The 12,728-nt window shown below is 46.9% G+C and overlaps 1 long non-coding RNA gene across 3 annotated transcripts in view; it reads left to right on the forward strand.

Moving 5' to 3' along the window:
• The first annotated feature begins 9,553 nt into the window (after nucleotides 1-9,553).
• The window catches only part of LOC137532761 (uncharacterized), a 40,591-nt gene continuing 37,416 nt past the window's right edge, over nucleotides 9,554-12,728 (forward strand). Inside the window, exons 1-3 of one of the 3 annotated variants that reach the window (XR_011023987.1) lie at nucleotides 9,554-9,809; nucleotides 9,911-10,012; nucleotides 10,696-10,876. This is a non-coding gene — a long non-coding RNA (uncharacterized lncRNA). Of the gene's footprint in view, nucleotides 9,810-9,910; nucleotides 10,013-10,695; nucleotides 10,877-11,696; nucleotides 11,796-12,728 lie in introns of all 3 variants that reach the window. The other 2 variants (XR_011023988.1, XR_011023986.1) reach the window with 2 other exon arrangements.

Genomic DNA, 12,728 nt, shown 5'->3' on the forward strand with positions numbered 1-12,728 from the left:
TTTATGTGCGTGGAACATTTCAAGGATCTGAAGACGAAAGGGCAAGGGAATAAACATGACCCCTTCAGGCTTCCCTTCCGGGATGTCCTGCTGGAAGGGGCTCAACGTCTCCTTCCAGTCTTCCCAAGTATCAATTGCAGCCAGCACCAATTTTCGCGGAACAATCGTCTCAGGGACGGAGGCCTGTGCTGTTTCTGGCTCAAAGCACCTGGATAGCGCATCTGCCTTAGTATTCTTACTGCCCGGGGTGTACGTAATCACGAATGTGAACCTTGAAAAAAACAGGGACCATCGAGCCTGACGAGGGCTTAACCTCTTAGCCCCCTCGATGTATTCCAGATTCTTGTGGTCGGTAAAAACCGTGATAGTATGCTCCGCTCCTTCTAACCAATGACGCCATTCTTCAAAGGCTAGTTTAATGGCTAAGAGTTCCCTGTTGCCTATATCGTAGTTTCTCTCTGCTGGAGAGAATCTCCGAGAAAAATAGGCACATGGGTGCAATCTACCCTGTAAGCCTGAACGTTGAGACAGCACAGCCCCCACCCCGACTTCTGAGGCGTCTACCTCAACAATAAAAGGGAAGGAAGTGTCTACGTGTCTTAGTATGGGTGCTGTGCAGAACAGCTCCTTCAAGGTCGAAAATGCCTGTAGGGCCTCAGGCGACCAGTGAGTAGTATCCGCCCCTTTCCTAGTGAGACTGGTGAGAGGTGCAATAACGGTGGAGTACCCCTTTATGAACCTCCTATAATAGTTTGCAAAACCCAGAAAACGTTGCAACGACTTTAACCCCACCGGCTGAGGCCACTCCAGAACAGCGGATACCTTGGCAGGGTCCATAGACAGGCCCGAGGTGGAGATTATGTACCCCAGAAAGGCGACAGATGTAACTTCAAAAATACATTTTTCCAACTTGGCGTACAGCAGATTTTGTCTCAACTTGTTTAGCACAAATCTGACATGGACCCTGTGCTCGGAGAGGTTGTTGGAGTAAATTAGTATATCGTCAAGGTATACAAGCACAAACCTACCCAACACCTCCCTGAATACCTCGTTAATCAATTCCTGGAAGACGGCTGGCGCATTGCACAACCCGAAGGGCATCACTAAGTACTCGTAATGCCCATCGGGTGTGTTGAAGGCCGTCTTCCATTCATCGCCCTCTCTAATGCGGATCAGGTTGTATGCACCCCTCAGATCCAATTTTGAAAAGATCTTAGCGTCTGTGACCTGCGTGAATAAATCGTCTATTAATGGCAACGGATAACGATTCTTCACCGTGATTTTATTTAGGCCCCGATAATCGATGCAAGGTCGAAGACCTCCGTCTTTTTTCTTAACAAAAAAGAAACCGGCCCCTGCAGGCGAGCGGGAGGGGCGAATGAACCCCTTGGCCAGATTGTCACGGATGTACTCCTGCATAGCCACCTTCTCTGGTCCAGACAAATTATACAGGTGACCCCTAGGGGGCATACAACCGGCACGGAGATCGATGGGGCAATCGAAAGGGCGATGAGGAGGTAACCTATCAGCAGCCCTGGGACAGAATACATCCGAGAACTCGGAGTATTGCTCGGGAACACCCTCCACATGTACCTTGGTCTGACCTAATACCACTTTTCCTAGGCACTGTTGGGAACAGAAGTCTGACCAACTGGTTAATTGTCCTGTCGCCCAATTGATCTGTGGCGAATGAAGCTGCAGCCAAGGCATACCTAGGACAATGGTGGAGGTGGTCATATGTAACACAAAAAAACGTAAACTCTCCCTATGCAGTGCCCCAGTAATGACTTCCACCTCTGGTGTCTGGGACAGCGGACGGTCCCTTTGTAACGGGGAGTCGTCCACGGCAGTAACCTGGATAGGTGGTTTTACTGGGGTGAGAGGAATGTCCAACTTCTCTGCAAATTCGGAACTCATGAAGTTAGCCGCGGAGCCTGAATCAATAAAGGCCTCTGTGGCTTCAGATTTGTCCCCCCATGTAATCGTACAGGGGAGGAGCAATCGTCTTTCTTTCAGGGGTGCGAGCTGGGTGCCTAGGGTGTCACCCCTTATCACTCCTAGGCGGTAGCGTTTCCCGGCTTATCCTTATTAGGCTTAATGAGACAGTCTCGTACCCTATGCCCCCCTTCACCACAGTATAAACATAGTTGTTCCGACAATCTCCGTCTTCTCTCCACTTGGGTCAATTTAGACCGACCGATCTGCATCGGCTCAGGTGGAGGCAAGACCGGAGATGATGAGACAGAAGGAGACGGAGTTACTAGGGGTGCAGCGGGAGGCACTGTGTAAGAGGTCGGCCTAAGCCGATGACTGCCCCTAGTCTGTCTCTGATGGCGTAGCCTACGGTCGATTCGAATGGCCGATGAGATGGCCTCGTCGACTGTTTTGGGTTCGGGTTGGCTTAACATTAGGTCGGAGACCTCATCTGACAACCTAGACAGGAAGTAATCTAACAGGGCATAAGTGCCAAACCTGGCCGTAACTGACCACCTACGAAATTCGGCCGCATAATCCTCGACTGGACCCCTGCCTTGCCGTAAAAGTTTGAGCTTCCGCTCAGAGGATGCAGCAAGGTCAGGGTCGTCGTAGATTACGGCCATGGCCTTAAAAAATTCCTCTACCGAGGTCAGAGCAGTATCGGTAGAAGGCAGGTTGTATGCCCATGACTGGGAGTCACCAGACAGCAAAGTTTTAATAAAGGTGACCCGTTGGGTCTCAGTCCCCGAGGATCGGGGTCTCAACTCGAAATACGATAACACTCTACTCCTGAAATTCCGGAAGTCAGACTTGTGGCCGGAAAATTTATCAGGTACAGGCATACGTATGTCAGTACTAGGAGAGGATCGCACTGAATCAACTGACGTCTGGAGGGTTTGCACAGAGCCTGACAGGACATCAATCATAGTCTTGTGGCTACCCAGCACTTGGTTGATGTTTTCCACCGAAGTGGCAAGTGCGCCCAGACGGTCAGTATGTGCGTCCATTTGCATTTTTTGGGTCTGGCGTTCTATAACGATCGGTGGGCGCAGAGAGTATCTGATTACCGGTGATCTGCAGTATCGCCGGAAATACAGATATATACCAGATTATAAGTGATCTGCAGTCTCACCGATAATCCGATATACAAACTAACCTCTGTTCGCCTGAGTAGAGTGTAGTGTTTTGGTGTAACAGTAACACTAGGAGGCCTAGGCCTCAGTGCAGCAAGGAGAACTGCACGTATTCCTTCCGCAGACCTGAGCTCTCCAAGACGGGAGGAGTCAGACTGACAGTAGGAAGGAAAGTCCGAGAGTGACACTCAGGAAGAAGTGTCACTAACAGGACTGGGAACCGCCTCCAATCGTGAGGTCGGTTCTCGAGGTCAGACAAGCCAGGTCGTACACACACGGACAGATAAAGTACAAATACAGTAGGCAAAGGCGGAGTCAAAGTACAGGCAGGGTTCGGCAACGGGGTATCAGATATATCGGGGTACAAAATCAGGAGGCAGAAACAGAGTCTTGGAACGAGCCGAGGTTCGGCAACAGAGTATCAGAAATATCGAGGTACAAGGTCAGAGTTCAGGAGGATAGTCGAGGCAGGCAAAAGTCATAACATATAATCACAATCAAACTAGTACTTTAGCTATCAAATATCTAGCTAAGTGTAGGATTACAGCTCCAGCTGGTCCCGGCACACTTCAGGGTCTGACTACGGATCTGGGTGCTCCCACGTATGTGATCGCACGCCAGACAAAGAGCAAGTGAACAACCAGCAGTATATATACTCTAGGACCTTTCCAGGACCTCCCTAATTGCTGGTCCAATGAGAGCAGTGGAATTTGTCAGCTGACCCAGCTGGTCAGCCGACACCCTTCTAACTGCTATTTAAACTCTGCCTTTCTGCTCGCGCGCGTGTAAGTCTGAATCTTGGTGGACTATCAGTCCCAGCCACACCAGTACTGTCATGCAATGTATCTAGTGCGGGGGCCGCCTCTGATGCGGATTCCGCCGTTCCCAATGCGGATTCCGCCGCACTGCCTATGCGGCATGCAGCGTTTTTTCCGCGTTGTGACACCATGCTGGACGCGGAAACAGCCGCCTCACCTTGAGAGACGGCGGCATTTCCGCGTTTCCTTACAGAGTATAACACAAAGATAATACAGAGTCCCTAATCTTGGGTGTGAGGTCCGTGGTCTCAACACCCTGGAACTAGTCTGAAGTATAACACAATGATAACACAGAGTCCCTAATCTTGGGTGTGAGGTCCGTGGTCTCAACACCCTGGAACTAGTCTGAAGTATAACAGAATGATAACACAGAGTCCCTAATCTTGGGTGTGAGGTCCGTGGTCTCGACACCCTGGAACTAGTCTGAAGTATAACACAATGATACACAGAAGTAATCTGGCTCAGTGTGAATTCCCAGCTCCTCCTGGTTCTAACACACTGTAGGATCTGACTAAGGTCTGAGTGCTTTCACGTAAGTGTTCGCAACGGCAGACAACCTGAGACTGACCAGTAGTAACTATATATAGAGCGGTGCTCTCCGGCGCCACCCATCAATGATCAAACAATAGTCACTTGCTCTGAGGTCAGCTGACCAACCTGGTCAGCTGATCCCTCCTTGGTTGTCATAAAGGTTCTGCCTCTCAGTGCGCGCGCGTATTCCTCAATCTGTGTGAACTAACAGACCCAGACACTGCGTGCAAACCGCCGTGCTGGACGCGGAATCAGCCGCCTTGCTGTCAGTACACACGGTGGCTTTTCCGCGTTCTATTACAGAGACCCAGCTGATCTGCATGTGATGCGTAAAAGGTTCATAGACCGCACCCAGAGGAAAGAGACCATACCACAGTTCACCAATGCTTTGAAAGAATGAATGAATGCTTTGACTCAAAAAGAAGGAGAGGAAGACGAGATCTCTAATGTTGATGCAGATTCCTGGCTGGTTCATCAATTCTTGCTTGGGTTGAGTAGTGAAACCATCAAAACAGGTTACACATCCTTTTAGATTATCCAGTAGAGGTGGTCATACAGAGTCCATCCTAATGGTCCATAGAAATGACCCACTGCTTGGAATAAAAGCCATGCCTATTCCCAATCATGCATATGCATGTGAGTTTGCACTTACAGCACATACCTGTGCTGTCAGCCATTTAGAATGTAGAAACACTGCACCAACAGAAAAATGTCCAGTATAACTAATAATACATAGCGGCAAAACTGTCCGCATAAAAGGAAAAAAAATGGGGTATCAAAATTGATATCAGGGCTGTGGAGTCGGAGTCGAGGAGTCGGAGCAATTTTGGGTACTTGGAGTCGAAGTCAGTGGTTTCAATAAACTGAGGAGTCGGAGTCGGATGATTTTTGAACCAAATCCATAGCCTTTGTAAAAATTATACTAAGGAGTCGGGAGTTGGAGCAAATTTTGTGTACCTGGAGTCGGAGTCGGTGGTTTCATAAACTAAGGAGTCGGATGATTTTTGTACCGACTCCACAGCCCTGATTGATATACTGTAAATTAAATCAACTTATTTATAAAAACATCAGATAAAGAAACATAAATGGCAATTTTCTTCAAGGGTCATATTTAATTAGAATACAATTCTATAATGGAGACATTTACCTAGGAAGTTACAATCAGGCAGGGCATACTAAAGAAGTTAAGAAACATTCAAAATTATGTCAATGTAATTTGATTAGGGCCAACGATTGGACATACATGCGCTTTGCAACGCTATTCCTCCTCCTTTACTCTACCATTTCAGGATGCTGGATCTATGAAGAATATAATAGCAAATAAAAGTGAACTATTTGAGCCATTTGAATAAACATGGCTGAAAATTGAACTGTTTGATGCCTTTTTCCCTGCTTGAGCTGTCTCTAGCAAGATATGGAACACACAGGTTAGTTATTACATATATACTGTATATATATATAGAATGTCCACAAGGGTCTGCAGCTGCTTGTATCAATCTCTGTTTGGCTCCAATAAAGAGCATTGTGTGCTGCAGACCCTTGTGGATATTCTATGATATCGTGAGGACCTGGGGATTGCTTGCATACATTTCCCCCTGAGTGGAAAAGATTTGTGGTGCTGCTGATCCCTTGCTTAAATATATATATATATATATATATATATATATATATATATATATACACACTAGGTGACCTAATCCCGTTTAAAAACAGGCTCTAGGTCTCTTTAAACCACCGCAAGTCAGTGTGCATGCGCGCACATCCATTCACTGCGCGCGAGCACGCACCCATCTGCCCGCGCACGCACCCGCCCAGCTCCCTGTCCTCCTGTCCCAACGGCTGTCCATGCTGTGCACATGCACAGAAGCAAAAAACCACGGACACAGGGACAGGATGACGCAGGGACAGTTAGGGTTTTATTATATAGGATATATAGTATATATATATATTTTTTTTTTGGGGGGGGGGAACTACAACCAATACTTGCCATGGAAACCAGTGATTTTTAGCTATGGGGTGTAATACGGGATAAGGGCAATGTCACCCTCACCAGATCTGGGACACTTTGGCGCAGTTGGTGAGCTTAAACGCATTAAAGCGTAACCAAGGGCCCCTGTCACTGTTTTCCTGTTGTGTGCTGCAGCCCCTCCAGTGCTGCGTGCATGCTTTGCCTAGTTTTGCATAACATTTGGTTTGTGCTTCTCATCCCCTGACATATATATATATATATATATATATATATATATATATATATTTTTTTTTTTTATTTTTATTTTTTTTTTTGGGGGGGGGGGGGGGGGGGACTACAACCATTACTTGCCATGGAACCCAGTGATTTTTAGCTATGGGGTGTAATACGGGATGAGGGCAATGTTTGCATTATGTTATATTATATATTGCTAATTCATCAAACATGTACTGGGTACCATCTCAGATGCCTATAATATTGTCCACATATGTATCCAGTCAAGGAACCAAATTCCACATATACGGTAGATAGTTTTCACCTTCCAGTGTTCCATGAGGAGGCCAGCATAGGTGGGGGCCACTGGGCTACTCTTCGACATGCCAACCTAATGATACCACTGGGTTAAATAGGAATGAGTTTCTGACAAGGACAATCTCCAGATGATTATGTAATTAACCTATGTATCAAGAGAGGCCATAGCTACTTAATTTAATGGGTTGCATCAAAATATCAGCCAGTAAAGGCTACTCCACGGCAGTATAATTATTTGCCCGTTGGACTGCTATCCTCAAACGTGCTTGAGAACCAGCAACGGTCTTGATCAGGCTCTGATGTTTTGTAACAGTTACTAGATATATATCCGAAACCGGCTGGCTGCATGTGGGGTTGGTATGGCTCTGTAAAATTTTAAGCTATAGGCTTGCTAGTCACCAGCGGTTCTGGATGCAAGATTGGCTTCTGGGACATGAAAAGATAATTTGCATAGTCGGCAGCGGTGCATTGTGGGTAACCACAGATGTTCACTTTATGCTGAATTATCGCAAATTCCTTCTGTTTTAATGTGTACCAGAGATGACAAATTCTTACCTTTTTATACATACCTGGGGCATCCTCCAGTCCCATGTGTACGGATTGCTCCCATGCCGCCGCCATCCGCTGCCTGCAGCCCCGATATCGGGTCCCGTTACTTCAGTCAGCCTGCGCAAGAGGAAGTGCGCTCTCTACATATCTCTCCAGCAGCCGCTGGAGAGTTAACTAGAGAGCGCACTTCACTTGTGAAGACTAGCCGAAGTAACGGGACTGATACCGGGGCTGTAGGCAGCGGAGGACGGCGGCGTGGGAGCGATCCATGTTCGCATGGGGCTGGAGGAAGCTCCAGGTATGTATAAAAGGTAAGTATTCCTTATCTCTGGTTTCCTTTAAAGTGAACCTAAAGTCACTTAAAAAAAACGAGATTAACTCACCTGGGGCTTCCCTCAGCCCCCTGCAGACGATCGGTGCCCTCGCAGCTCCGCTCCGATGTCCCAGGACCCGCCGGCGACCTCCTGGCCGCAATAGCAGCATAGGGGGCGATATACAGGCTGGGAACGCGAACAATCACTCGCGTTCCCATCCCTGTCGGCCGGTGACGGCCAAACCGGAAGTGCTCGCCGGCGGTCCTGGGACATCGGAGCGGAGCTGCGAGGGCACCGATCGTCTGCAGGGGGCTGAGGGAAGCCCCAGGTGAGTTAATCTCGTTTTTTTTAAGTGACTTTAGGTTCACTTTAAGAAGGCAAACCACACTGGTGGCCATACACTGGTCGATTTGCCATCAGATCGGCCAACAGATAGATCCTTCTCTGATTGAATTTGACCAGAGAGGGATTGTATGGCTGCCTTTACTGCAAACAGATTGTGAATCGATTTCAGCATGAAATCGATTCACCATCTGTGAAGCTGCCGCTGGCGCGATTCCCCCGGTCTCCGCTGTCTTTTTCTCCGCTCTGGGCTCCAACTTCACTGTACTTCTTGTCCGGGGAGGTTTAAATAGTAGAGGGCGGTCTACTGTTTAAACTTCCTTCCGGGACAGAAAGAATTGAAGCCTGCCGCACTTGGAGCCCAGCGCGGAGAAGCAGCGGTGACAAGGAGACTCGCGCCGGCTGGATCAGGTAATGTATTGCCGCTAGCGTCGGTCGTCGGGAATTCGAACGCCGCTATCGACTCACTCCCGACCTGCCGGCGATTGAGCGAAATCTTCCGCACAGACAGATCGACGGGAACAATCTATTTCGGACGGAAATTGATCATTCGGTCAGCGTTTGCGCAACGATTTCACAGCAGATTCGATCACAGTGATCGAATTGGCTGTATATCGGTGGGAAAATCGGTAAGTGTATGGGCCCCTTAATGTATACTGCTTCAGGCAGCATACATACGACATGCTAAACAATACACTGTATGCGAGAGTGCACTTTGTTCTTCTATCTAAAGACCATGCACTGAACGCTGTTCAGCTGAGTATTTATCAGCAGAGTTGGCTTTTTACAAAGAAGCAACCAGTGGCATAGCTAAGGAGTTGTGGGCCCCAATGCAAGTTTTACAATGGGGCCCCCCCAAGCACTCTATACATAGCAATTGATACAGTGCACCAAAACCTGCCAATGGCAACTACAGTGTCAGAGGTGCAAGAAGAGAATGGGGAACAGTTTGTTAATAATTACTGCTATTCTAATCATCTATAGAAGTGAATATTATAAGCACAGGACCAATAGAGCTAATACTGTAGTTGAGGGAGGGACCTTCGGGGCCCCTTTGGCCCCGATGCGGTCGCTACCTCTGAACCCCCTATTGCTACCCCCCTGGAAGCAACCTCTACAGTGCTATGTAACTCTTTCAGTACCGCCCCAGAGCCGTCGGGTTTCCACATATATGACGTTTTTACGATCTCTGCGGTTTCGGCACTGACGGAGTTAACAAATGGACCACGTGACTGGTGCGCGGGACTCGTAGCAAGGTATGGCTTCCTGCAATGCAGGCAAACTTCACTGCTATCCGATGATTGGCTGGATATTCTTTGCCGCTGTTTGTGAGTGGCAGGAACAGCTGGAGTTGACATGTGACTGAACGTCACTACCGGCTTCAGCAGGCTAGTCAGACCGGGAGACCTTGTGGGTTGTGACGAAGGAGGTGTGACAGAGAACCGCTGTGATGGAAGCTGGAGGGGGAAGTGTGACCGGGGAGCGGTATGAAGGCATCTGGAAAGATGAAGAGAGCGGATGGGGAAGCGGTATAGAGACAGATGGGATATTGTGTAAAAGAACAATATAGAGGTAGCTGGGGAGACGTGACATTGGATGAGAGTGTTGAGGCAGTTGGATGCATGATACATTGTGGAAGATAAAGGTATGAAGGCAGCTGGGGGGAAAAAATATGCATTACCTGTAGAAATGGTTTGCTTTTACTGACGGCTACTAACACGATACAATATTTTACTGCTACTGCAGGTGACACATATAATTGTGGAGGCAGTTGGAGAGATGGCACATGTAATTGGGGAGCAGTGTGGAGGCAGCTGGTCGAGATGATACATTTGATGAAGAAGTGGTGTAAGTAGCATGAAGGTGATGCAATGGTAAAGGAGTAGATATGAGAAGGATGATATAGTAGGTGGGTAATAAGTATAGAGGTCGCTTACTAAATGAGTGTGGCTGAAGGAGTGGTATGGAGGTCGTTGGAAGGTGGAACATTATATGTGGGAGAAGTGTGGAGGTAGCTGGGGAAGTTGAACATTGGATTGGAGAGATAGGAGGTTGGGTAGTGTAGAGGTATTTATGCAGCTGAGGAGATGATACCTCTGATGGTAGAGATATGGAGGCAGCTCAGAGAATGACGTGGGAGCCGTATAGAGGCAGCTAGGGAGGTGGAATGGTGTATGGTGAAGTTATAGAAGCAGATGGGGAGATAGGTTGTTGGGTGGAAGAGAGAGGAGCTGTGGAGATATTATTATTATTATTATTTAGTATTTATATAGCGCCGACATATTACGCAACGCTGTACAATGTATATATACATATCTATATCTTGTCACTAACTGTCCCTCAAAGGAGTTCACAATCTAATCCCTACCATTGCCGTATGTCTATATTATATAGTGTAAGTACAGTGGTCTAGGGCCAATTTTTAGGGGGATCCAATTAACTTATCCGTATGTTTTTGGAATGTGGGAGGAAACCGGAGTGCCCGGGGAAAACCCACGCAGACACGGAGAGAACATACAAACTCTTTGCAGATAGTGCCCTGGCTGGCATTCGAACCAGGGACCCAGCGCTGCAAGGCGAGAGAGCTAACCACTACGCCACCGTGCTGCCCATGATACGTAACATCATGGTATTGTGAGGTATGGAGGCAGCTCAGAGGATGATCGTGGAAGCAGCTTAGAGGCAACTGGAAATATTGTACTATGGCTGGTGGTAAGTTATGGTGGTAGCTGGAGCAATTACATGTTCAATGTGGGAAAGCAATAGAGGCAGAGGACGCTTTGTTGTGGAATTTAGATCCGATATTTATGCAGAGATAACAACAAAAAGTTTGATCATTGCTATATGTTTTGTAAGGTAATATGAACCCCGCACCCCCAGCATCTCCTCAAAGGTTTATAAATACTAATTAATGATTCAGTGGGTTTCTTATTTTCAGTCAGCATTGTGCAGTTAAAGTGGTTATACCTAAGTCTGCAGCTCCAAGCCAGCTTTTGTGATACAGTAGAATCTTGTTATAGTATACTCTGATATAGTAAACATCTGGATATAGTAAGCTCAGTCCTCGAGTCCCAGCAAATGCATCCATATAAATATGCAATGTATGACCAATTCTTATATAGTAAACTTTCCCTGGTCCCTTGGAGGTTACTATAAAGGGATTCTACTGTATCCTGTAACGTAAGTAGCTGTCATCCCTTAACATGCTACATTGTACAAATAAATAGTATGCAGATTATGATTTTGGCAAGATAGCATGGCTGACCAGATAAGTCATCTTTTTATTTAAATTTAAGCTTATTACTGAGGAAAACATAACTACTATTATTATTTTATATAGCGCCAAAATCTTCTACAGTGCTGTACAGAGTATATTGTCTTGTCACTAACTGTCCCTCAGAGGAGCTCACAATTTAATCCCTACCATAGTTATATGTCCATATAGTGTAGTGTATGTATCGTAGTTTAGTACCAATTTAGAGGGAAGCCAATTAACTTATCTGTATGTTTTTGGGATGTGGGAGGAAACCAGAGTGTCCAGAGGAAACCCACACATACACGGGGAGACCATACAAACTCCTTGCAGATGTTGACCTGGCTGGAATTCGAACCGGGGACCCAACCCTGCAAGGTGAGAGATCGAACCACTCGGCCACCGTGCTGTGAGGGGTTTGAGGTAGAGATAAGGAGGATGATACAATGGATATGGGCCTTCTATGTAACTATGCAATGAAACCTTCTTTGAACAGAAATTTTTAGACAGTTGATTCAGTTTTGTCAGCTAAATCAGTAGCAAAATATATAACATTTAGGATTCTTGAAAAGTAGTAAAATAAAAACTTCTGAGACAGCTGTTAGCTGAAACAATAATAGAGTCCAGAGAGTGAATCCCACGGGAGGCTACAGATGTTGAATTATTTGCCTGTCAGTTGCTGCCGTGCTCTGACCAGGTGCTTTCTAGCGCTTGGCAGGGGGTGGTAGGAAGTGCGATCATGCTCAGACACAACATATTTTGTTGTTTGGGGTTTTTTTTTCTGTTGCTGCTGGGTAATCCAACTGCGTGTCAAACCCCGACTAGTGTGGGATTGCAAATGTTGCCAAACAGGTACTTGTGGCCGGCAAATGGGCGGCTCAAGCTCACAATTCAACCATGTGTCTGAAAGAGGTCTTATGCTGGGTACACACGGTGCAATCCCGCACTCGATGCCCCGCTCGATTCCCGGCCGCTCGATTATTTCCGAGCGCATTTCGATGATTGTCAGGTAGATTCTCATGCAAAGTATGCCAAATCGACCTAATGATCCATCGAAATGGGAATCAGACATGTCGGAAATAATCGAGCAGCCGGGAATCGAGTGTGGGAACGCACCATGTGTATCCAGCATTAAAGATTAGAAAGTTTAACTGGCAATCTTTGAAAGTAAAGTAGAAAGAGATAAGTTACAAAGACTGGATAGCTGGAGGAAATGGTACTGGGAAGCTTTGAAGATGGTCAATAGAACTGAGGGAGCAGCCTAGGGAAGACTGGGATGGGTAGACCGAAAAACAATATTGTTAAAATTTG

Source organism: Hyperolius riggenbachi, chromosome 9, assembly GCF_040937935.1.
Source record: "Hyperolius riggenbachi isolate aHypRig1 chromosome 9, aHypRig1.pri, whole genome shotgun sequence".
In the NCBI taxonomy this organism is placed as follows: domain Eukaryota; kingdom Metazoa; phylum Chordata; class Amphibia; order Anura; family Hyperoliidae; genus Hyperolius; species Hyperolius riggenbachi.